This window comes from Spinacia oleracea, chromosome 4 (genome assembly GCF_020520425.1).
Source record: "Spinacia oleracea cultivar Varoflay chromosome 4, BTI_SOV_V1, whole genome shotgun sequence".
NCBI classification, from domain to species: Eukaryota; Viridiplantae; Streptophyta; class Magnoliopsida; order Caryophyllales; family Amaranthaceae; genus Spinacia; species Spinacia oleracea.
In genome coordinates, this window is record NC_079490.1 from 122,912,121 (window position 1) to 122,938,787 (window position 26,667).

General features: G+C 39.7%; 1 long non-coding RNA gene and 1 other non-coding gene across 2 annotated transcripts; one reads left to right on the top strand and one right to left on the bottom strand.

Moving 5' to 3' along the window:
* Window positions 1-5,519: 5,519 nt before the first annotated feature.
* On the bottom strand, window positions 5,520-10,289 carry LOC110785988 (uncharacterized). Its single transcript, XR_002532760.2, has 5 exons — window positions 10,076-10,289; window positions 9,917-9,968; window positions 7,837-7,900; window positions 6,335-6,490; window positions 5,520-5,834 (listed from the first exon to the last, which is right to left on the bottom strand). It is a non-coding gene; the product is annotated as an uncharacterized lncRNA (long non-coding RNA).
* Window positions 10,290-17,294: 7,005 nt separating this feature from the next.
* LOC130460411 (small nucleolar RNA R71) lies at window positions 17,295-17,400 on the top strand. The gene has a single exon (XR_008920285.1). It is a non-coding gene; the product is annotated as a small nucleolar RNA R71 (small nucleolar RNA).
* Window positions 17,401-26,667: the final 9,267 nt, after the last annotated feature.

A 26,667-nucleotide genomic window follows, 5' to 3' on the forward strand; every position in this document is an offset into this window, starting at 1 on the left:
CTCAAGATAGGACTGGTATGGGGCCAAGCTTTCGCTCCTCACTTTCCATTTGCCGGAAATTTGATTGATGATCAGGGAGGAATCCCCGTACACTCTAAGTTTCTGGACACCCAATGCTACGGCGGCTTCCAGGCCCATAATGCATGCTTCATATTCTTCCGCATTGTTTGTGACGTTGAATTGCAATTTTGTTGACATAGGAATGTGAGTGCCATTCGGAGCTACTAGAATCACTCCAACACCACATCTGTTCTGATTTGAGGCACCGTCAAAGTGCAGCGACCAACTGTCATTGCTTGTCATTAGAATTTGCTCGCCGGGTAAGTCATAATCCTCCTCTTCTGCCTCGATGGGACAGTCGGCTAGGAAGTCTGAGACTTCTGAACCCTTGATGGATTTTTTAGGAATGTACTTGAGATCAAATTCCGCTAGCATGACCAACCATCTGGACAACCGTCCGTTGAGAGCTGGTTTTTCAAATAGATAATTGAGAGGATCCGCTTTGCTAATTACATACACTGTATGGGAGAGAATGTAGTGCCATATAGTTTCTTTGTGGCCCAAACCAAGGTGATGCTGAGTTTCTCGAGCTGAGTATATCTAGTTTCGTACGCGATCAGCTTTTTGCTTATATAGTATACAACATTCTCTTTACCTTCAACATCTTGGGCGAGCATGGCCCCTACTACTGAATCTGTTGTTGTAAGGTAAATCCTGAGGGGAATCCTTGGCATGGCTGGCTTTAGTACTTGCGGGTTGGAAAGGTAGTCTTTGATAGTGTCAAATGCATGTTGACAGTCTTCGTCCCATACCTTGGGCTCACTCTTGCGGAGCTTTCAAAATACCGGTTCACAGATCATAGTGAGCTTTGAAATAAACCTACTGATGTATTGCAATCTGCCAAGGAACCCCCAAATTTCATTCTCATTCGCCGGCGGTTTCATATCTAGGATGGCCTTGATTTTTAAAGGATCAGCCTCGATGCCTCGAGAACTTATGACATACCCGAACAACTTGCCTGACGTCACCCCGAATGCACATTTTTGAGGATTAAGCCTCATATTGTATTGCCTGAGCCTATTGAAGAACTTTCGAAGTACTAAGGTATGCTCGTGTCGCTCTTTGGATTTGACAATCATGTCATCGACATATACCTCGATTTCCCTGTGAATCATGTTGCTCATAATGGACGTGGCTGTTCTTTGATATGTTGCCCCCGCGTTCTTCAGTCCGAACGACATAACTGTATAGCAATATGTACCCCACTGAGTGATAAAGGTTGTCTTCTCCATATCTTCCTCTGCCATGGGAATCTGATTGTAGCCCGCATACCCGTCCATAAAAGAGAGTAAGGCATGATTTACGGTGTTGTCGACCAAGATGTCGATGTGAGGCAATGGAAAACCGTCTTTAGGGCTAGCCCTGTTAAGATCTCTGTAATCAACACACATTTGTACTTTTTCGTCTTTCTTTGGAACTGGGACGACATTTGCAATCTATTCTGGATATTTGGCTTCTCGAATAAACCCAACCTCTAGCTGCTTAGAGACTTCTTCTTGAATTTTGAGGGAAACGTCCGGTTTCAAGCGACGGAGTTTCTGCTTGATGGGCTTTGAACCTGGGATGAGGGGAATTGTATGATGACCGATGCTTGGATCAACCCCTGGCATATCATGATAGGACCATGCGAAGACGTCTATGTACTCTGAAAGTAGCTTGATAAGATCATCCCGCTCTGCTTGAGATAGAGTCAAACCGATCTGAACTAGTTTTGGATCACTGCTGTTAGAAAGGTTAACTTTTTCTGTTCCTCAATTATGGGCGTCCTATTTTCATGATTTTCAATAAATTTAGTATTTCAAGGTCAGTTTCTTGTGAAGCAAAGTTTTTTGCATTAGGAGTGTGTTTTGAATTTGGACTTGAAGAGTAAGAGGAAATTGAAGTGTTATTGAAATTAGCAATCATTACATCGTGAGCTTTAACTTGAAGTTCGTCCTTTAGAGGCTCTTGATTGATGCAAGACTCTAGCCCTAAACTCTTAGACTCATCACTAGACTAGGATCCAGACTTATCCTCTGATTCGGACTCGCTCATCATAGATCCTTCGCCCATAGTAATCTTGAACATTATGCCATTTGGAGCAGATATGTTGAGGGACTTCCTCCAGCCATTGACCATCTTCTCACTTGGAGCAATCATCTTAGATGGGTCAAAATCTTCGATTTGAGTGATCATCTGAACCATAGTATCTTCATAAATGATTGGTGTTCCTTTTTGGCAGAATAAAAGACCAAAGGCTGATGAATCAAGGCACTCAGGGGTAGCCTTATCTTGTATCGGAGGGGCATCCTCAAGGAAGTGACAGTCTTGAAAGATCTCGAATCCGAGGTAGGGAGCCCCTTTTGTAGTATCATAGAAAGGCTCTGGAAAGTCAAAGTACAGGTCATCTTCTCCTTCTTTTATGAATTGCCCATTGTGTGTACGCTGATGGGGAGGTACTTTGAATTGATCATTGCCAGCTCGACGGGCTATTAGCTTAGCCTCTTGTTTCTTGTTGTCGTACTTAGTCGGTTTGTATCCCAGACCACAACAGTTAGTCTGTCCATGAGTCTTGGAAGGAGACTCGGTAGGCGGTGGCAGAGTAGTGCCCAAGAAGCGCCCACGCTTAAGAATTATGTGCCTTGCCATGGGATTCATTTTTGACTCGATGCCTCCTACTTAAGCACTGAACCCCCAAAGGTCTTCATCATTGTCATCATGTTCTATTAATATCAGATCCTTGTCAGCTATCTTGGTTCTTGGATGGGATGCATTTAGAGTAATGAAATTTCCTTGGACCTCCATTCGGATTTTCTGGTGGAGTGAGGATGGCACAGCTTTGAGGTCATGGATCCAAGGTCTCCCCAAAAGGAGATTGAAACTTGCTTTGATATTGAGCACTTGGAAGCTCACTTTGCGCTCAATGGGGCATGTTCGGAGTAGTAGGGTGAGAGTTCCCATTGCTTCCCGACGAGTGTTGTCATAGGTACGAACACCTTCGGAGGAACTAGAAAAGTCACTAGTTGTGAAGCCCAAATTTTCAGCAGTGCGGAGAGGACACACGTTGATGGATGACCCATTATCCACTAGACTCATGGGGATGATTTTGTCTTTGTATTCAACGGTCAGATAGAGAGCCTTGTGATGGCTTGCCCCCTCAGGTGGGAGGTCTTCAGTTGTAAAGGTAATCCTTCTTCTAGATTTGTTAGTAACCCGACCAGTTCGTCAGGAGTGACTTCTGGGGTGACATTCAACTTGACAATAGCATTGATTAGAGCAGTGCGATGTTCCACAGAGGAAGCCATGAGTTGCCAAATATTAACCTCTGCCTTTGTGCGCTTCAATTGCTTGACCAAAGGATTGTCCTCGGTGGGTAGAGGGATATTAGTTGCCGGTATTGTCCTGTTGACTGGCTCTTGAATTCGACCGGATCTAGTCATGACCTGATGATAAGGTGTTTTTCCGTCGTTGAATAGAAATTCACCTCACCAAACAATATTTATAAAACCACTCAACTACCGGCTAGCGGTAAGCAAAGGGATCGTCCCAAAGAAACGGTGGTTATTGAGTTTGAAAGTCAATCTAGTTCGAACAAGGATTTGGTTTCGAATTGTCACTTTTAAGAATCTAAAAACTAAGAATTATGCTAAATTGAATCAAGAAAGGGAAACGTTAGGGAATCGAGGATAGACTAGGGAAACCGGGGGAAATGAATTCAACTATCTAGCAATGGTGATCATGCAACGAAATGGTGATTAGGCAAATGGCATCTAAAGACGAACCCGTCACCTCTCGGATAGGGAACGCTAAGCGTCTAATCCACGGAAGAGCTTTCGCATAATCCTAGAATAAACTAACTAGCATATAATAGGTACCGCCATTTGATCACACAAGATAGGCCCACAATCTCTCGCCAAACCTACCCTATGGTTCCAATGTGAATCTAATCGAATAGTATTTGCAACTACCACTCAACTAGAATGGATATCCTGTCATCAAATCATATTTAATCACATGAATCAACCAACAATCAATCAACAATATCCCCTAATTAAGCCCCTAGATTCTCCCCTTACCCTAACCTAATTCTACTCACTAGTCATTCTAGAAATCAAGCAATCCCTTAAGAATAAGCTAGCAAGCATGATATTGAAGGAGTAGGAGAAGAGAATTAAGAGTTCAATTGCACAATCAAATCACAAATTGAAAATCAAAGTAACTTCAATCAATGAAATCAAGAATTCAAGAAATTAAGGAATTGAAGAACAATCAACAACAAAGCAAGAGCAAGAATTAAGAAACTAAGAATTAAATTGCAAGAAAAAGAGAAGAGTTGAAGGAATTACAGAATTGAAGCTTGAAAATCAATGAGTTTCTCTATCTAGAACACTAGCTTGAAGAGCAAAATATCTAAAAACCTCCTAAAATCTATTTCTGAAAATTAATTGTTAATGAAAATAAAGAAAATTCTATTTATAATAAACCCCGAAAATAAGAGATTTAAACTCGAAAACTGAATCCCGCGAAGCTGTGCGAACGGGCATACCCAGCTGCGATCGCACCAGTGCGATCGTGCTGTGATCCATGCGAACGAGCTCAGCGACGATTCTCCTCCTTCGTGTCGTGCGATCGTGCTCAGCAACCGTGCGATCGCACGGTTCTGAATCGGCCAAATCTTCATAAATCCTCATGTGCTCGCACAGGAATTCAGTGCGAGCCCACCGAAATTCCGTGCGAGCGGGCTCCTCTGTGGTGCGATCGCACAAAATCACTCATAGTTCCTGCATCGATTTTCCAGATTCGTGCGAACGAGCTCCTCTGTGATGCGATCGCACAAATTCCCATATAGTTGTTCCTGCATCGATTTTACAAATTTGTGCGAACACACACTTCTGGGGGCACGAGCACACGAACCTGCTTGACTTTGGAGGCAACTTTACTACAAATCCCGCCTGTTAAGGACGCTTTTTTGACCATTTTACGACGCCGTAAGACGTCGAGAATTTAGCCATCGACGCTTTCAGGACGCGTCGAGAAAGTGAGAGTCGATAATTTCCTCGACGCTTTATTTCGTCGGGAATGAAGACGCCTTTTGCTGTCCCCATTTTCGATTTGGCGTCGAATTCTTCGACGCTTTTAGGCGTCCAGACTTTTGATATTGGTGTCGACACAATATTTTCCCGCTATGCCCACCTTTAAGCTATTTAATTTTCTCGACGCCAAAAAGCGTCCAGAAATTTGGATTCTCTTCAACGAAAAGCGTCCACAAATTTCTGTTGACATAAATGTTAATCTAAATGATTACGATAACACGACTCCATAAAGCGTCCACATTTATTTGTATAAGCTTTTTTTCACATATTCGTGTATCGCATATAAGCTCTTTTTATTCCTCGTACCTATTCCTGTATCGCATATATTTATAAAACATTATTCATCAGAATTATAAATTTAAAAATAAAGTGTTAACACAAGATCAATTAAACCTGAATTGTGAATAATTGGTCTTCAATTAACAATAAAATTAACTTACAAAAACTTAAGTAGTTAAATTTCATAGTACGTACACGTATGTTACCAACCAGAATCCAAACATACACGCATCTATATAACTAACCAAAATCCTAACCAAATAGTCCAAAACAACATCATAAATCTAACCAAAGAAATTAAAACTAAAACCTAGAAAAAATAACTAGCTAGGATGTACTATATATACTAAATATAGATGATCGATGTGAAGCTCCACTGTCTTGGCCTTCATGCGGCTTTTGCACCTTATCACGTTGGACGACCTTCAAAGAAAAATACAATTAATATGTAATAAGTACATAATAAATCGGAAACCAAAACCACGAAGGAAATTAAATGTCATCATTCATTACTGTGGAGTTGAATGTCGTCACTCATTACTAGGAATTGAATGTCATCACTCATTACTGGTTATTAACATCTCTCACTATCAACAACCCCTATCCACTCCATACATCACCTATCTTCCTAACAAATCAGAGACTGACTGACACAAGAGCAATCATTGTTTTTTAGAACAGATACGATCCGTAACTTAGTCAATGATCTAATTGCTAGAATGCACATTACTTGATTGCACTAGAATAACTAGGGAGAGTTGGTAATAAACTTCATGCACGTTACTTACTTGTTAGTATAAATACAAATTAGTATAAACAAATATCTGGCATGGAAAATCATTTCTAAACCAATGGCAATAGGAAAACATAACGAATAGTGTCAACTGCTTATCATTACAAGTCATGAACAAAAACTTGTTTACCTGTGTGCAACCAAAAATTTTGAGCAACTTGAGAGACCAGCAGCTGTCAGCAATTAATCCTAGTGCCTTGTCTATAAGGAGGCGACACCATGAAAGATCTAAGAACTCGAGATTTTTGCAACGCCTACCAAGAGAAATGGTTGTATTCTGGCCAACCTAGAGAAAATAACATACTCTGAGAATCCAACTATAGATAGCTCCACCGTTCAGACTTCCCAAGAACAACAGGAGAAAGACTGACAGCAAGCATTAGAAAGAAGTTAGATTGATACCTTGGAGATGTTATTAAGACTTAATTAAGACTTAATTACAGGGTAACAATTGAGCTCTTATCTTATATCAGATAAAAAATAATACGAAAGCATTCTGTTAAAGCTTAATTCTATTGCCTTTGTAAATAATATAGCAGATAGGTATTCCAAAAAGTTTTACAAAATAGCTAGAACCTAGACATATAAGAAACCCATGCAATTGAGCCTAGACACATACACACAAGCACAACAACACGCGCAAAATAAAACAACCTCGTGCCAAGATATGCACGCTGTTACAACCCTTGCTCAAATAAAAGGCATGCCCCTTATGGATAAGTATCCTACGTACGTGAGAATCTCAGCTAAGTACTACTTAGCATATAAGTTGTAAAGGTGTATGACGATTCTTTCATTATTATTTAGACCTAGAATACATACATGATACATGATAACTCTATAAGCTTGGTATTTCTTCTTAACAAGGAAGAATTAACAACATAATATATTGACTTTACCTGCATGGCTGCATTAAAACATGTTTATCTATCAGTTAGTTTGTGTTCTTTGCTTTAATAGTTAAAACATGGCTTGTCTATCATGAAAGTAGTGAGCTTCTTCAATTCTTAACATTAATTACTTTTTACAGAAGCTCAAACACTTTTTTTAAAACAGTTAGAATGTTTTGATTTGAGAGGAAGACAACACAAAAAAGATTCCAAAATACATCAGAGCAAGCATAGGGACTAGCTAAGAACATGACCTTTTAACATAGGCCTTATGATATAAAAAACTATCAATATACTTACCAGATGTAATAATCATAGGAAAGTCAGTCCTTGAGTGACCAAATGACCCATGGACATATAACAAGAATATCGGATTATTTACATATATTTGAAAATCTCTTCAATAAAATTGGTTATATACAGAAATAAAATTTTCCAATCATGGAGGACATCAAAGAATCCAAAGGGGAAAATGACAATTGTCTAACAACAGAGAAAAACATGTAGCAAAAGTAAATAACCTTTCAAGTCAAAGAATTTTAGATACTTGTTTTCTTAACTTTGAAACTCAAAAGAATTGAAGAAACTCATTACAACTCAGAGATTGAATGTTTCTCAATGGATATTACAACAAAATCAAAAGTAATGCATGTATTCAAAGCACACATGACACATCAACAATAATACAAAATCTACCCATATCAAATCGAAATCAAAAAAGAAAAAAAGAGACTATTCTAACCTGATAGGTAGCTACTATCGAAATCATTGACATGGTATTACATAAATATTCATGTGTGGAACACCTGAAATCATAATTTTGAGAAAAATATCAGAAACCCTAGATTTATCGAAAAGAATCAGAAAATCTAAAATGATTTTTATCAATCAATCGAATTAGAATTGATAATGGACCAAGAAATTGAGGGTGAAATCGCAAATCCTAAAGAATAAACAAAATTCGGATGAAATCATACTATACTAGATATAATATTAATTGAGAGCCTGTATACCGTACCTTAAAAAACCAATTAATTTGATGAGAACAGCAAAGAAAGTACCACAATCTGAATGAGAATTGCAAAAATAACAAACAATTGCAAAAATAACAAAGAATTGCAATCTCTTTGCGGTTTCTACAAAGGCTTGAACTCTTGAAGAAAAAGAAAAGAGATGAAAAGTTAGGGTTTGGAAATGTGGAGAACAAATGAGAAGTCCATTTCTTACACCGGTTTTCTTTTTTCCCTAAAGTTTAAACACGTGGGCTTCAATTCATATCACGTGACTGTAATATCTCGACGCTTTCATAAGTCGAATACTGGTTCCACCCGGAAAGGCGTCCACAAAACGCGCGGATACATGACCTAAGCTAACGCCTCTACCCCAACGTCGAGGGCTTTGCGTCCTCAAAGTATGTATTTTGTAGTAGTGAATATCAAGAAATTACGGAAGTGTAGAACAAATAAACTGCAAGTACTCTACAAAAGTTAAAAGGTAAGAAGGTCTGTGACAACTCTAACTATAAGAAAACATCCCTTAGAAGATATATAATATCCAGTATCCAAAATTCAAGATCAATAATTCAAACTCAACAGATACGCCTGCATCTACGTCGAGAAATAGTGGGTTTGTTGTAGTGTTAGTTAACCCAGTCAACAGAATATCTGTTGAGCTCAAGACACTTACAACAAACACAAAGAATTAGTTTTTTTTCCAAACCAATCACTCCATATTATGGCAAATTAGAACAAATATTCTGAGGTTTGAAACAATACATACAGAGCATTGTAAAGTATCTCAAATAGAAAAAAGAAATAGAATTTCAACACCTTAGCAACTTGATAATTACAAGGAGAACACAAATTATACCTATATATTCACACCCCTGTATCTAAAGATCTAAACTACCGAAGCACGCGAACTAAAAAGAATCTACTGATCGATGGAAAAAACAAAGTGGGTGACAATAAAAATAGAAAGGTATAAATCATATGGTTTACATCCATGTCAAATGGGCCAAAATTTTGTTTTAGGGATGGAAAGGTATAAATCATATATGCTAATTAGGAAGAAACACTAACAAATAAGTTATATCAAGCCAAATTGTAGCATAACTTATCAATTTTTAGTTCCCTGCTATCGGTGTACAGAGAGCATCAATAAGACTTGCTTCTTGTTGTATTGTTAGTGCTTCTAAGTTCACATTCTATAAAATTTATCTTGTTTCTCCTAAGATATTCAATGAAAAAGAGCTATTATTACACTAAAAAACTTTGAGCAAGACAGAAAAATACAAACTAACCTTACAAGTTACAACAGATATGGACTAATTTGGATTGTACAAGGCTAGAAAAGAAAATTACTCTCTTTAATTGTTGTCATTTAAAACAACAACAGTACACAAAAGGCATAAATACAACCGATCAAGAGGCAAGCAACTCAAATATAGCCAACATCAATCACATGTAGAGAAAACTATTCTGTCGACATCTTAAGCATATTATGTCCCTTAAATCCAACACATTTACCTTTCAGTCATGAAAAAATATCAGCTGGAAAGAATAAAGGTTTCAACAGCACTCCAAAACGAAAAAATCATCACAAATGAGGACGAGAATCGGAAATTTTTACTCAACATAGACAAATCTAAACCCAATTTAAAGAGTGAGCTTAAAATTACTCGGGTCTGAACTAATTATATGAGAAGAACGAAATTATACAATATCATTCAACTGCAAATAAGTACCGAGATTTTAAAAACACAAAGGAGCAAAAATTGAAAAAACAAAAAGAAACGAATTGTAAATGAAAATTTGTGCTACCTTTCACAAGATTGACGAGGAGATGATGAACCATTGACATGTCGAACAAGATCTACAAACCCAGAGAATGAAATTAAAATAAAAAAAAATTGGAGAGGGGAGACAGAGAAATACAAGCCCAAGAGAAGATAAATGAAGAAGCTACTTGAAAGACCTTACCATTCCAATGAGAGAAGAGTAGATCTGAGATTCTTTTGCTGGAGATGAGAGGCGGTGACTGAGTGAGGGTTATTCAATGAGGCGTTTCCCAAAGAAGGTGAAGTTGCGGGCAACACGTATCTAATTATCAAACATCACGTGGGTTACACGTGTGTTCTCAACGCCAAATGCTGTCTAGATAATCCTGGACGACAAACGGCATCATGAATAAGCGGAAATCAATTTTTTCCACCAACGCTCTAGCCCAAGCGTCAGAGCTCCCGGCGTCCAGAAACTAAGGCTTTTGTAGTAGTGTATTATGGAACAAGTATAGAAGAACACTAATATTACTAATCAAATAAATGAGTACACGCCAACTAATGTCCTAAATCGAGTGAAAGATTCTAGCATCAAGCAAAGTGAACTAAGGGCAAGCACTAGTCAATCCCCCTACATCCGGGCATACCACGCCAAATCTCTAGATCTTATCCACCCTTGAGAATAGTGTCTCAAGACACCGCGAAGGCGCCAGAAAATCAACAATAGGCTACCCGACATCTTAGCATGACAACCTTGTTCCTTAAGCTTGACCAAATCCTCCCTCCACCGACAATGACTCAACTCTAAAGGGTCAAGAGGGCTTTTAGGGCGTAACGTAGGCTAGGGGTAAGGTGCGGAACAAATTTGGCAATTTGGTGCTCATACCTAAAGTGAAGCGCAATAATAGAACTAAACTCAAGCATTTTGAACCAAACACAAACTCGTACCACTATTCTAAACAACTATTCTAAACTACAACTCTTTTTGCACTTTTTTTCTTGATTTGATTTTCCTTTTTTTTGTGTTTCAAATGAAAATTTTCATGCCTTATTTTTCTCTATTTTTTTGGCTTTTTCACAACTTATATACAACATTCTTCCAAAACTTTGCCATTCATACAAAACAATATTCATTCCTCAACTTTGCATAATTACTCCAAAACAACAAGCATCATAACTCTAAGCTTCACTATCACTTCTAAGGGTGAAAACAAAACAAAGGCTATTAGGCTTGTAATGTGCTTATAAGAAACGAAGGGTCAAGGCTCAAATGGCTAGCAAAGGGGGCAAATGCAAACAAAAACATATGAGAAAAATAGAAAATAATGTCCTAAACTAAAAAGAAAAATAGTCACCGAAAGAAATGCCTCTATCGTCCCCTAAAGTAGTTCGGTCGCGGTCTCGGGAAGAAAATGGTCAAACTCGAAAGACAAGAAAGTCAATGCTAAGGATCCATGCCACTCAATATATGAAAATGTGTTTGGGCTTATTTGAACATGAACCTCACAAGGGAGCAAATACCATCCTCTCCGGCTTCAAATCACTAGAGAAATCGACACCATCTTACCACAAGCCAAGAGTTCATGACGCATGCTACCCATAGTTCAACCAACTTTCTTGACACCAAATCCTAGACTCGACCCAAGACATTAAAAACCGAGTAAAAATCTACCAATTAGGAATAAAAGCACTCTAATCTACAAGTTCCAATTTTATATGCCCCAATCAAGAATATTGCCTAAGAAAACCTAGAAAAACTTGCCTTGACGAAGAGGAAATCAAAACAAAAGGAAAAGGAAGAAAATAAGAAAACACACCAAAAAGGGAAACAAAAAGAAACAAACAAAAAGAAAAGAAACTAGAACCAAACTAAATCAAACTAAAAACAAAGAAACAAGCACATAATGGTATGATTCATAGCAATGAGCATCAACAAGTAGCCAACCACACAACAAAACTCCCCTCAAGCTAGAATTAGGCCATGTCCTCAAGGCCTAAAACCAAGAAAGGAGGGGCACAACTGCCCATCCAACCAAATGCCCCAACATGATGTATGTCCGTCCCCTAAAGTATGCAATAGAGTTAGAAGGATGTTACCGGAAATGTCGTGGGAGCAAGTCCCGCAAAGAGCCGTTAAAACCCGAACAAACTCACCAAAATAAAGACGGACAAGGCAAAAGGTGGAAAGTGTGAACCCACCGCAATGAAACATACCAAAACAATGTATAGAAGCCGCGGGGTGCCTCCCGGGAGCGCTCGTTTAACGTCATTAGCTTGACGAATCCCCCCCAAATTCAAGGGGGGTCCTTGAGATCCAAGGAAAAAAAAAATCCAATAGAGTCTCCCAAGAAATAGTGTTTGAGCCGATGCCCATTTACTTTGAAGGACATGGAATCATCATTCCGAATCTCGATAGCACCATGGGGGAAGACCCGAACAACATCGAACGGACCGCTCCACCGGGATTTTAGTTTTCCCAGGAACAACTTCAAGCGAGAGTTATAAAGGAGGACCTTCTCCCCCTCCTTGAACTCTCTCTTCTTAATCTTGGCGTCATGATATTGTTTAGAAGGCGCCTTGTAGATGCTTGCCTAGTCATAGGCATTCATGCGGAGTTCTTCTAACTCATGGAGATCGAGCAAGCGTCGCTCACCCGCACTAGTGAGCTCAAAATTCAAAGTTTTGATGGCCCACATGGCCTTGTGCTCAAGCTCCACCGGCAAGTGGCAATTCTTGCCATAAAAAAGTTTGTAGGGAGTCATCCCAATTGGCGTCTTGAAAGCCGTTCTATACGCCCATAAGGCGTCATCAAGTTTGATTGACCAATCCTTGCGGTTTTTTGGCAACCGACTTGTCCAAGATAGACTTGATCTCCCTATTGGTGACTTCCACTTGACCACTAGTTTGAGGGTGATAGGCCACACCAACTTTGTGACGAACACCATACTTCCGCAAGAGAGCCTTGAACTTACCATGGGCAAAATGGGACCCTCCATCACTAATCAAAGCCCTAGGAACCCCAAAACGCGGAAAGATGATCTTCTTGAAGAGGCTGACTACCACTTTATGATCATTAGTGGGAGATGCAACGGCTTCCGCCCACTTGGAAACATAGTCAACCGCTACAAGAATGTAGAGGTTGCCATAAGAAGAAGGGAAGGGACCCATGAAGTCAATTCCCCACACATCGAACACTTCCAAATCTAGGATGGGATTTTGTGGCATTTCATGTCTCTTGAAAATATTACCCTTTCTTTGACAACGATCACAAGATTTGACAAATGCCCAAGCATCCCGAAAAAGGGTAGGCCACCACAACATGCTTTGAAGAATCTTGGAAGCGGTTCTATCACCTCCCATATGGCCACCACAAGGGGAGGAGTGTCACATACGAAGGACACTAGGGAACTCTTCATCCGGAACACATCTCCTTAAGAGGCCATTCGGGCAACGCCTCAACAAAGTGGGCTCATCCCAAATATAACGCCTAGAATCATGCTTCAACTTGCGGCGCTCTTGAGTGGTGAGATCTTCCGGGATTCCCCCACAAGCCAAGTAATTAACGATGTCTACAAACCAAGGGAGTTCCCAACCATATACAAAGTATCATCTCTCAAAGCATCCTCGATTGGGACATCATCCGGAGCAACACTCCCGAGTTCAAGCCTAGATAGGTGGTCGGCCATCACATTCTCGGCTCCTTTCTTATCTCTTATCTCAATATCGAATTCTTGAAGGAGTAGAACCCAACGAATGAGTCTCGGTTTGGCCTCCTTTTTCTCCATAAGATAGCGAATAGCCGCATGATCCGTGTACACAATTGTCTTTGACCCTACTAAATAGGTCCTAAACTTCTCAAATGCATGCACAATGGCGAGAAATTCTTTCTCGGTCGTGGTGTAGTTGGCTTGAGCTTGATTGAGAGTCTTGGACATATAATAGCTCACATGGAGCTTTTTGTCCTTTCGTTGACCAAGAACTCCCCCAACCGAGAAATCTCTTGCGTCGCACATCAATTCAAAAGGTAGAGACCAATCCGGAGCTTGAACTATGGGAGTAGAAATAAGGGCACTCTTGATTGTGTTAAAGGCCTTGAGACATGCAGAATCAAAGTGAAAGTCACAATCTTTTTGGAGAAGGTTAGTGAGAGGTCGAGCAATAGAGGAAATGTCTTTAATGAATCGCCTATAGAATCCGGCATGCCCAAGAAAGGACCGGATCCCCTTAACATTCACCGGCGGAGGCAACTTCTCTATGACTTCGATTTTCGCTCTATCCACCTCGATCCCATGGTGAGAGACTTTGTGCCCTAGAACAATTCCTTCCTCCACCATGAAGTGGCATTTTTCCCAATTGAGCACTAAGTTGACTTTCTCACACCTCGCAAGGCACTTCCCAAGATTTATGAGGCATTCATCATAGGTGGATCCTCCCACCGAAAAGTCATCCATGAACACCTCCATTTCTTCTTCAAGCATATCACCAAAAATACTCATCATACACCTTTCGAACGTCCCGGGGACATTGCAAAGCCCAAATGGCATCCTCCTATAGGCAAAAGTCCCATAAGGGCAAGTAAATGTAGTTTTCTCTTGGTCTTCCGGGTTTATGGGGATTTGAAAGAAACCGGAATAACCATCAAGAAAGCTAAAATACTTGTGTTTGGTTAGACGTTCAAGCATTTGATCAATAAATGGTAGAGGAAAGTGGTCCTTCTTAGTGGATAGATTGAGTTGGCGATAGTCAATACACATGCGCCACCCGGTTACCGTCCGGGTGGAAATGAGTTCTCCATGTGAATTCTTGACTACTGTCATCCCACCCTTTTTTGGAACCACATGGACCGGGGATACCCATCGACTATTAGAAATAGGATAGATAATCCCGGCCGCCAAAAGCTTCATTATTTCCTTCTTAACCACCTCTCCCATAGGTGGATTAAGTTTTCTTTGCCTCTCACGATGTGGGACGGTGTTGTCCTCAAGCTCTATATGATGCATGCAAAGGGTTGGGCTAACACCTTTCAAATCTCCAATATTGTAGCCCAAAGCCCTTTGATGACGTTTCAAGACATGAGTGAGCTTGAGCACTTGCTCGTCATCTAAAGAGGAATTTATAATCACGGGGTAAGAAGAGTTTGGTCCGAGAAATGCGTATCTCAAGCTCGAAGGTTGAGGTTTTAGCTCTACCTTGGGAGCTTCCTTACCAATTTCGGCTTTATCCAAAGCTTCTTTCCCATCCAACACAAGCATGCATTGCTCGGGTTGAGTGCAAGGTGGTGTGGCATCCAAGAGCTCCTTGTAGTTAGCCACTTCGATCCCTAAAGTACCTAGACCATGTCTATTCAAAAGAACAAGCTCAAGTGGATCATTAGTGGTGAGCAAATGCTCGTGCATGTCATTCACAATGGGATCAAAAGAGTCAACCAAGAGACATTTCTCATTAGTGGAACTAGGATAACGCATAGCTTTATTAAAGTCAAAGAACAAACTATCCTTCCCAACTTTCAAAGTAATGTTCCCTTGCTTGACATCAATAATTGCCCCGGCCGTAGCCAAGAATGGGCGGCCTAGAATAATAGGGACATGCACGTCCTCATCTATGTCTAGGACTACAAAGTCGACGGAGATCACTATCCCACCAACCCTCAAGGGCACATCCTCAACCTTACCAATAGGGTACTTGACCGAACGGTCGGCAAGTTGCAAGGTGATGTTGGTTGGGACAAGATCTCCAACATCAAGCTTGGCAAACACCGAATAAGGCATTAGAATAACGCTAGCACCCAAGTCACACAAGGCATTGCTTATTTCAAGCTCCTTAATAGCACAAGGGATAGAAAAACTACCCGGGTCTTTGAGTTTGGGTGGCATTTGGTTGAGAATGATAGCACTACAATTCTCGGTGAGGTTCACCGTCTCCTTTACGTCGCAATCTCGCTTCCCACTCAAGATTTCTCAAGGCATTTATTTCAATGCTTCCGTAAAGGGGAGGGTGATGTGAGAATTTCGAAGAACATCAAGGAATTTTGAGAATTGCACATCCAACTTGTGCCTTATGAATCTTTGGGGATAGGAAAGTTTAGGAGTGGGGAGAGGTAGGAGAGTTGCCTCCTTTGGTATAGGAGTTTCACCTACTTCATTGATGGAAGGCTCCTCTTCTACCACATCATTGTCACTAGACTCAATGACTCCCTCTTGATCCTTCCCATTAGGCTTAGAAACCTTACTAGCTCGAGGAACATCATCTAAGATCCTCCCACTCCTTGTCACTATGTCATTCATTTGCCTCGGAGCATGACTTTGGGGTGGGAGACTAGCATGCGCATGATGTTCCCTAAAGGTATTTGCATGTTAGGCTAGTTGGGTCTCAATCATCTTCAAGTGAGTGTTGGATGGTTTGAATCCATCCTCAAACTCGACATTCTTCTTGGCTTGCGCCCCCACAAACGACTCCATGAGAGCCTCAAGATTAGACTTGAGAGGCGTGAGTGGTGGAGGTGCAACGCCATAACCACTAAGGTTTGCTTGATATTGCTTGCCAAAGGTCCTCGGTCCATTGAATCCGGGAGGTGGCAATTGAGACGCACCATAAGGACCTCCCGAGTTCAAAGGATAACCCCCACTTGAGGCACCCCTAAATTGCCCATAAGAGTAGTTATAACCCCCTCCACCTTGATGGTTGGGATTATAACTCCCTTGGTTGTATTGGCCTTGATTGCCAAAACCTTGAGCTTGACCATAGGGCGCTTGGATTTGATAGCCTTGTGCTCTATAGCCACCTCGATTTTGGCTATCATACCCACTTCCTTGGCCATAGCCTTGGTGGGGACCATACATGGAGGGCCCTCTAGGTTGCCTAGAAAAATTAGGATTGTTAGGGTTGTTATCATTCCTATACCTCTCATTAATGGAATTAGCATACTCTACATCAAACTCTCCGTCATACGAAGGGCCATAATCCACAAATGACAAGTTATGAACTAAGGGGCATGCATCGGGGGAATGACTATAGTCTTGGAAATTTTCACAAAAAAATGTGCCCGGAGGCATTGAGCCATAAGAACTAACCTTGCCCTTCCCCTTAGAGAGAAGAGTGGCCGAGGGAGGAGGAATTGTAGACGGTGATGGCGGTTGGCTCATGTGTTTTCGAGCTTCTCCAAGCGTGAGGTAAGCTTCTCTATCATCCTTGCTTGCTCTATGCCGTACACCGAACCCTTACCATCTTCACTCCTACCTTTCCCATCATAATTCCTTGTGCCTACATTCCAAGATTGGTAGTTTTGAACTATATCCTCAATGATTTCCTCTATTTGATCCTTAGTTTTATTCATAATGGGGCCTCCCGCACCCGCATCAAGACTTGTCTTCGAACTCGGACTCAACCCCAAGTAAAATGTTTGGAGCAACAACCATTTAGGAATCCCATGGTGAGGGCATTCCCTTTGGTACTCCTTGTAACGATCCCAAGCTTCGAAGAGTGACTCGTCTCGCTTTTGCTCAAAGGATTGGATCTTATGGCGACACTCCGCCGTCTTCCCATGCGACACCATTGTGCTTGACCTCCTTGTCAAGCCAATCCAATCACTCATCTCGTTGGGCTTGACCTCCTTGTCAAGCCAATCACTCGCTCGCCCAAGTAGAGAGAACCGAAACAATGTCAACCTCACATAATCCGATGTGACACCATTGTGTTTGATTGTGTCACAATAGTGCTCGAACTGTTTGAGATGTTCGTGAGGTGATTCATTACTCTTCCCACAAAAGGGGTGGCTTTGCACCAAATTGATCAAGGCGGGCTTGATCTCAAAGTTGTTGGCACCCGTTGTTGGGGCTTGAATTCCACATGTAGCTTCGAATGCCCCCGGTATTCCCAAGTTCTTAACCGGGAGCGCCATGTTCTCAAACACTTGCTCACTCTCATGTTGTTCCTCACCAACACTCAACGAAGCGAATCTGTTATTGCTTGATGAGCTACACCGTACACGCCTTTGTCTCCTAAGTGTCCTCTCCAATTCAAGGTCAAGAGGATGGAGGATCCTTTGACGAGTACGCCCCCTAACAAGCATACAAACTCAACCAAAACCGTGAGCAATGCCAAGGAAAAAGAAAGCTAAGCGAAATTGCAATGTTTTTGTATTTTCTAATGATCAACTAAAACTCAAAAACAACAACCGTTCCCCGGCAACGGCGCCATTTTGATAGGCGTATTTTCCGTCATTGATAGAAAACAACCTATGCAAACAATATTTATAAAACCACTCAACTACCGGCTAGCGGTAAGAAAAGGGATCGTCCCAAAGAAACGGTGGTTATTGAGTTTGAAAGTCAATCTAGTTCGAACAAGGATTTGGTTTCGAATTGTCACTTTTAAGAATCTAAAAACTAATAATTATGCTAAATTGAATCAAGAAAGGGAAACGTTTGGGAGTCGGGGATAGACTAGGGAAACCGGGGGAAATGAATTCAACTATCTAGCAATGGTGATCATGCAACGAAATGGTGATTAGGCAAATGGCATCTAAAGACGAATCCGTCACCTCTCGGATAGGGAACGCTAAGCGTCTAATCCACGGAAGAGCTTTCGCCTAATCCTAGATTAAACTAACTAGCATATAATAGGTACCGCCATTTGATCACACAAGATAGGCCCACAATCTCTCGCCAAACCTATCCTATGGTTCCAATGTGAATCTAATCGAATAGTATTTGCAACTACCACTCAACTAGAATGGATATCCTATCATCAAATAATCATATTTAATCACATGAATCAACCAACAATCAATCAACAATATCCCCTAATTAAGCCCCTAGATTCTCCCCTTACCCTAACCTAATTCTACTCACTAGTCATTCTAGAAATCAAGCAATCCATTAAGAATAAGCTAGCAAGCATGATATTGAAGGAGTAGGAGAAGAGAATTAAGAGTTTAATTGCACAATCAAATCACAAATTGAAAATCAAAGTAACTTCAATCAATGAAATCAAGAATTCAAGAAATTAAGGAATTGAAGAACAATCAACAACAAAGCAAGAGCAAGAATTAAGAAACTAAGAATTAAATTTCAAGAAAAAGAGAAGAGTTGAAGGAATTACAGAATTGAAGCTTGAAAATCAATGAGTTTCTCTCTCTAGAATACTAGCTTGAAGAGCAAAATATCTAAAAACCTCCTAAAATCTATTTCTGAAAATTAATTGTTAATGAAAATAAAGAAAATTCTATTTATACTAAACCCCGAAAATAAGAGATTTAAACTCGAAAATTGAATCCCGGCAGCTGTGCGAACGGGCATACCCAGCTGCGATAGCACCAGTGCGATCGTGCTGTGATCCATGCGAACGAGCTCAGCGACGATTCTCCTCCTTCGTGCCGTGCGATCGTGCTCAGCAACCGTGCGATCGCACGGTTCTAAATTGGCCAAATCTTCATAAATCTTCATGTGCTCGCACAGGAATTCAGTGCGAGCCCACCGAAATTCCGTGCAAGCGGGCTCCTCTGTGGTGCGATCGCACAAAATCAATCATAGTTCCTGCATCGATTTTTCAGATTCGTGCGAACGAGCTCCTCTATGATATGCGATCGCACAAATTCCCATATAGTTCCTGCATCGATTTTCCAAATTTGTGCGAACACACACTTCTGGGGCACGAGCACACGAACTTGCTTGACTTTGGAGGCAACTTTGCTGACCCGTGCGAACGCACATAAATTTCGTGCGATCGCACGGGCCCTGTTCGAGCAATTCTCAGCTATTTTCCATCATTTTCAATATTTTTACCTGAAAAGTACAAAGATGGAATAAGGGGATAAAAATGCAACAAAACTACGCAAAACTATCGAAAATCTTAATAAAATTCTATAAAATCCTAGGCCTAGAGCGACATAAATGCCGCTCATCACCTGAACACTGTTTTCTGCCTTGGTGTCCAGGTACCAATCGGGGTTCACAATTTCTTGGCATTCATCGTCAGAGATGTCCTCAATAGGAGGGTCTTGGTATATGTTTTCATCGTCGCTGGCCCATATCCCACAAATGTCTTCTTGAGGCAATCCGGTAACAAACCGAGGCTCTGAACCTTTACTTGGTTGCACAAGGTAGGGCGCAGGCCTCTGGTTATGGAAAATTTCCTCTACCTCAAAAGGACCCACTGCATGGAAAAGAGTTTCCTGATTGTCTTCGAGAGCCCTTATGCGAGCCTCAACTTCTTTAACACGTTCATAGAGCTCTGCTACAGCCGTTGCTAGTGAAGTCATCTTGAATAGGATTATGAGAGAATGAGTCCGAGCACCTAGTTACCACATGATTTAAATTTAGAACTTTGAGACCTAGACTTGACTCTAAGTTCCACTCCGAAGATTCGGGATTTTGGATTTTGTATTTGTATTCGGGATTTGCGACCCGTTGGGAATATTTGAAAGGAGCTTCATTATTTTGTGGAGGCTTTCTCCTTGTACTATAACTAGGAATATCAAAAAGGGATTTCGACCGATTGGAATTTGGACTATTTTAGGGGAATTCTAACCCATTGGAATTTGGAAATTGGACTTGTATTATTTCAAGGGATTTTCAACCCGTTGGAAATGTTTTAGTAGATCGGATTTGTATTATTTCAGGGGAGTTTCAACCCATGAGAAAGGGAATTTGGAAATTGAATTTGTATTATTTCAAGGGGATTTGAACCCGATCGAAAGGGAATTGGATTTTGTATTATTTCAAGGGGATTTCAAACATTCAATAGAATTTGAAAATATTTTAGGGGAATTTCAACCCATTGGATTTTGGAATATTTCAAGGGAATTTCAACCCATAGTAGAGTTTGGAGTATTTTAGGGGAATTTCAACCCGTTAAATTTCGAAGAATTTTAGGGAGATTTCAACCCTTTGAATTTTGAAGTATTTTAGGGGGATTTCAACCCTTTGAATTTCGAAGTATTTTAGGGGGATTTCAACCCTTTGAATTTCGAAGTATTTTAGGGGGATTTCAACCCTTTAGGAAGTGTTTTTGAATTTTGTATTTGGGAGCAATGGGAGGCAAGAATTTTTTGTAGTTCGAAGATGAATTTGAAATTTGAATTTGATTCGGAGTTTGAACTTTGAAATGGAATAGATGCACTTTTGTGTAGAGTGTGAGGCTTTGAATTTGAAAATTCCTGCATTATGTCGCCATGAATTTGAGACATTGGATTTCGAATTTTGAAAGTCCGGCATCATGCCGCCATGGACTTTGGAATTTTCAAGTGTTTGGTCATGGAATTTTGAATTTGAATTGAATGGGGAAAATTCGGCATAAAACCATCACGGATTTGGAATTTGAAGTTTTCGAATATAGGACTTGAAATTTGAAAGATTGAATTTAGGAGTTCGAACTTGAGGTTTGAAAGATGGAATGGAAAAGTCGGTATTACGACGGCACGAGTTTGGACATTTGAACTTGAGTTTTTGAAATTGGTAACTTGAATTTGAGGTTTGAGAGATGGAATTGAAAAGTTGGAATTACGCCATCATGAATTGAGACATTTGAAATTGAGGTTTTGAAATTGGAGGTTTTTGAAGGCTTGAACTAGAAAATCCGACATTATGACGCTGTTGGATTGAATTTTGAATTTGGGATTTGAAATTTGGACTAGAAAATCCGGCTTAATGACGCCGTTGGATTTGAATTTTGAATTTTGAAATTTGGACTAGAAAACCCGGCATTATGACGCCGTTGGATGGAATTTGAATTTGGCATTTGTGCGTGAGGCGTGTTTAAGGGTTTTGAATCAAATGGAGTGGCACTCCTAAAAGACCTTAAATCGGCGATTTTGGATGCATTTTAAACTTGAATGATGCTCCTAGGGGTTTGGTTTCCTAGTTGGAGATAATGGTTTTGGCAAAGCTAGAACTCGAGGTTAGACATTCACGCGTGCAAAGACGCCCACACAATGCACAAATAACACGTTGTCACACTAACATGGATATGAAATGCGACATGCAAAGTTCTCAACCTAAGGTCGGTCTAAGTTTTGTATGATGCAAGTGGTCGGCATTAGGTGTTAAAAGGGTACTTGACTAAGAGGAGGATCCGGCAACAACTTGCACGTCGACCTAAGGGACGTGTGTGTCGGCAGACGACCTCCATGCTTGACATCGGGAATGTCAAGAAAATGCCAAGTTTCGGTAGGCGCGGAAATGGTCACACACTTTGGTCAGGAACCGTATAGAGAGTCACCATTTCGTTGCCCCTGGGGCTAGCCCGAATGTAGAACACATCCGTATTGGGCAAGGTAGAAATTCGTTATGCACAAATATGGTTTTCGAAATATGCATGAAATGCCTAGAAATTGAAAATTGAAAATCGCATTCGAATATTGTATTTGAAAGGCTCGTTTTTCGACATTTGTTCTCAAGGTTTGGGAGTGTCCTTCGAAATTCAAAAACAGACTGACTCCCACTCGAAAACTTGAGCTACATGGGCAACCAGCCACTGTAAGACACTGTGCTGGATGCAGGCAGTGGCGTTTGGCACAGGGGTCTGCGCCTGGCGCCAAAGCTGGCATCCAGAACTTAAGCAAGGAAGTGGCTTGCTGCTCAAAGTATGCTCGTATTATCAAAATTGAAATCAGGAACTCCTAGAGGAGTCGCCAGAATTGTAGGGGGTATTTTTCCTCTCGTACTTTTTTGTATTTCCCCTACGAGAGTGGCTTTAGAACTTTGTATATTTTTGGATTTCGAAGGAGTCGCCACCAAAAATTTTTAAGGGTCCCGTTTGGAAAGACCAAATTTGACTCTATATTGGATAAGGCATTGAATCTTAGAAACAGATGTGTGAGATCCGGGCAAGGGAACGAGATGCTTATTCCGAGAGATTTAGAAATTATATTCGAATGCATGGCACAAAATTTTTTCGAATAACCCTAGTCATGACACTATGTGGGTTAGGATTTAGTACTTGAACAAATAGAATTTCTACTTTGTATTGTGACCACTTTGCTTTAAAGTTACTTTTAGGGAACCTAAAACCGGTTTGTCCAAGAAATTATCTTTGTTAAGCGTGGTGTAACCTTGCATTTTATTGTATTTAGCATGTGAGGTGATGAAAGCAATAAACAAGTAAAGCAACATCACAATAGAAAATAAATGCGTAATTAGTAAAAATACATCACCACCTAGAAAAGGACTAGGTGGGAAACCACATTGCCTTGAAGGACAGGCCCGGCCCTGAGGGTAGGCGAGGAGTGCCACCGCCCAGGGCCCAAGGCTCGGATGGGCCCAAAAATTACCGCATAAGCTGCTATGAAGAGAGAACAAAGTAATAAAAATGGCATTTAATGTACCAAAAAGTACGTAAAATTCTGTAATGCTTTCAATTGTACTCCTATAAATCCAGATTTCAATTAAAAACGTCATTAACTCCTGTAAATGGAGATTATTAAAGACAATGATAGTTTCCAATAAAAAATTGAAAGACTATATACTCCCATTCTCCGAATAATACTTCCTGTTTTTTAATTTTTGCATTTGGAAGGAATTCAAACCATCAACCCTTCATAATCAATTGAATAGCCTCGTTTACCCTTTGAAACATCTAGTACAACAATTTCCTCCATACTTTTCTTCTTTTAATTGGTATTGAAAATTGAAAAGAAATGAATTTTACACCGATAATCGATAACTCCAATGTTTAATACGGAGTACTTTTCTTCTAGTATTATGGGATGAGGGAAGACGATCGAACATAGTGTCCTTAGTTTCTTTGTTGGATCCAAAATTTACCCAAAATTTGTAAAATTTATGTTTTTATTTTTACATAACTAGTGAATCATAAGGGATCTGGCTTATAATACAAATACTATACGACGTACTAAGGTTCAGATTATTCAAGACTTGAAGTGTGAACCTTGTCCGGAGATATCATGTTATTTCACTGTTTTTTTTTTGGTATGTAACTATGTCTGTGTATGGATTTATGAAAACTGAAGTTGTGTACAATCGTACTACCTATCATTTTACTCATTAGTTGAATTCTTTTTTAATAATGTTTATATGATGGTAATCAGTAAAATGATAAAAGGTGTACAAGTTTTTCTTTTTGTTGCAAAAATGGGATATAAATGAATGTTTAGTTTTTATACTCGGAGTCTCGGATGTAGTAATCGACATGTGCTTACACTTTAAATTAGTGGCAAGACCGCAAGGGTGAAGGGGCACTTGTATATTAGTTAGCCTAGGGCCTCTAAATTATCAGGACCGGCCCTGTTGAAGGACTAGGCAAGTAAAGTTGCATAATAGTAAGTGCGGAATTGAAAAGTGCAATATTTAAAGGCGTTATTGAAATTGCGATATTGAAGTGCATAATTGAAAGGAGTTACTGAAATTGCGATGTTGAAGTGCATAATTAAAAGATGCGATATTGAAATTGAACTATTGTATTTGAGATTCGAACGCCAAACGACTTCTTAAGAATAAGTGCGGCCGACACGGATTCAAGTCTAGAAATCTCAACTTTAGGACAAGTTGCTCATCTTAAAGTGTCTTAGATTTTTGACATAGAAATTGAACTTGAAATATTGAAACTTGAATATTGAACTTGAAATATTGAACTTGAATATTGAACTTAGGAGTAATGAATCTCAAAGATTAGACCTTTTAATGTTGAAAAGGCTTCATCTTTAATATGCTCCATATATTGAGATGATTCTAGTTTAGGGAAGTGATTACAAACAACCCTAAACATCATTGAATTTTGAAACTTGTATTTGAATATTGAAATGAGGAGTATTGAATCTCAAAGATTAGACTTTTTAATGTTGAAAAGGTTTCATCTTTGATGTGCTCCTATTTTGATGTGGTTCTAGTTTAAGGAAGTGATTACAAACAACCTTAAACATAATTGAACCTTGAAACTTGAACTTGAATATTGAAAAGTGGAGTCTTGAAGCTCAAAGATTAGACCTTTGAACATTAAAAAGGCCTCACCTTTGATTACTCCATGTTTTGAAAATGATTCTCGTTTAAGGAAGTGATTATAAACAACCTTAGACATCATTGAATCTTGAAACTTTGTATTTGTATCATAGAAAGTGTTGATTTTGTAAAAATATGTGATTGATTTTGTAAGAATAAAAGTGCCAACTTTACTAATCATTTTGAAAGAGAAATTATGGAAACATAGTAGATTAGGATTGGGATTCGGAATTACCTAGTTAGGTTTAGGTTAGAATTCCTCTTGGAGCTCCCAATTGCTTGAATATTTAAAGTTTATATGGGATTTTTGAAGAGTTTGTATTTTGATGTTGAGAGGCAATTTTTGTATTACGACGTTCTGTTTGTCAATTGCTGCCCTAAAATGCTGAAAATTATGGGTTTCAATAGGAAAATGAGGGGATGAACGCCAGCTGACAGCTGCGTCCAGCGCATCAGCTGTGCCAGGCGCCGCTGACGTGGCGCAGAAGATGCCAAGCAAGGACGAAGATGTCGTCCTTGTGTTTGGCTTGTAGTGGGCATACCTTTATAAGAATTATACATTTTTTGGCACGTAGGTTTTCTTGGGGAATAAGGAAGTCTGCGACTAAAAACTAGTCGTTTCGGTTTTTGAATTCGGTTTTACGGGACGAGGCCCGGCTCGCTCGTTTTTGTGTGTCGGCGCCCGAATTTGGATTTCTTAGTGTCATTTTGACTGGAAAAGCCCTTGTAAAACCAATGGAGTGGTCCGTTGGGTGAGATTGTACTTGGATTTTAAAATTGATTTTCGGAAATTGAATTTTGTACCGAGTTCCGGAATGGGAACGGTCCCGGGGATTTGGACTTTGGAATAAATTCTAGCAATTGGGAATTCCGCATGGAGTTGTTCCAACCACCTAGCAAGGATAATGGTATCGTCATCATCCCAATGGGGAGACACGATTTAGGTGTCTACAGCTCCTGTTCTTGTTGGTCAGGTAACTATGGAATAGGTACATTCCGTATTAAGTTTTTTGTACATATCAAATAAAACTTGCAACCATATTTTACATTCAAACATTGAATGTTAATTAACTTTCAATGAATCATGGAATTGCAGAGCGTTGAAGAAAATAAATGTAAAACAAAGTGCAATTCCTAAATGGAAATCAGTTAAGGTAAATAATAACTTGTTCACCACTTATTCTACGGCAAAAAGAAATACATTTCCTTATCTCACTTATGTTCTCTTTAATCTAGTCCGCCCAACAAGAGGGTGAAGTTGATTTTGGCTATTACGTGGTTCAATTCATGCATGACTTATTCGAAAGTTGCAAGGAAATTGAATATATGGAAAAGGTACATAAAATAGTATACTTATGATGTATTTTTAAGCTAGAAATTAGTTAAAAACAACTATTCGCCTATAAAACGTATTCAAATTCAATGTAAAGAACTTAAAATGAACATAGTTATACCAAAAGAACCTTACATTAGGCATACTTTTTACTACATAACCGTTTTTTCTCCCAACTCTCAACTTTGGACAATTTATGCACATTTAAGGCTCGTTCGATTCTTACATGTCATATTTTGACAAAAATAGCAAATTTCGCTCCAAACTCTCAAATAATGAACCAAAATAGTAATTCTTAACCCTTTACATGTTTAAAATACTTAGTATTAGGTTTCCAATCCCAATTCTCATCTACTTTGGTCAATTTATGCAAATTTAAGGATCATTTGATCGTTATATGTCATATTTTGACTAAAATTGTCGTTTTTGCTCCCAACTCTCAACTAATGAAACAAAATAGGAATTCTTAACCATTTAAATGTTTAATATACTTAATATTAGGTTTCTAAT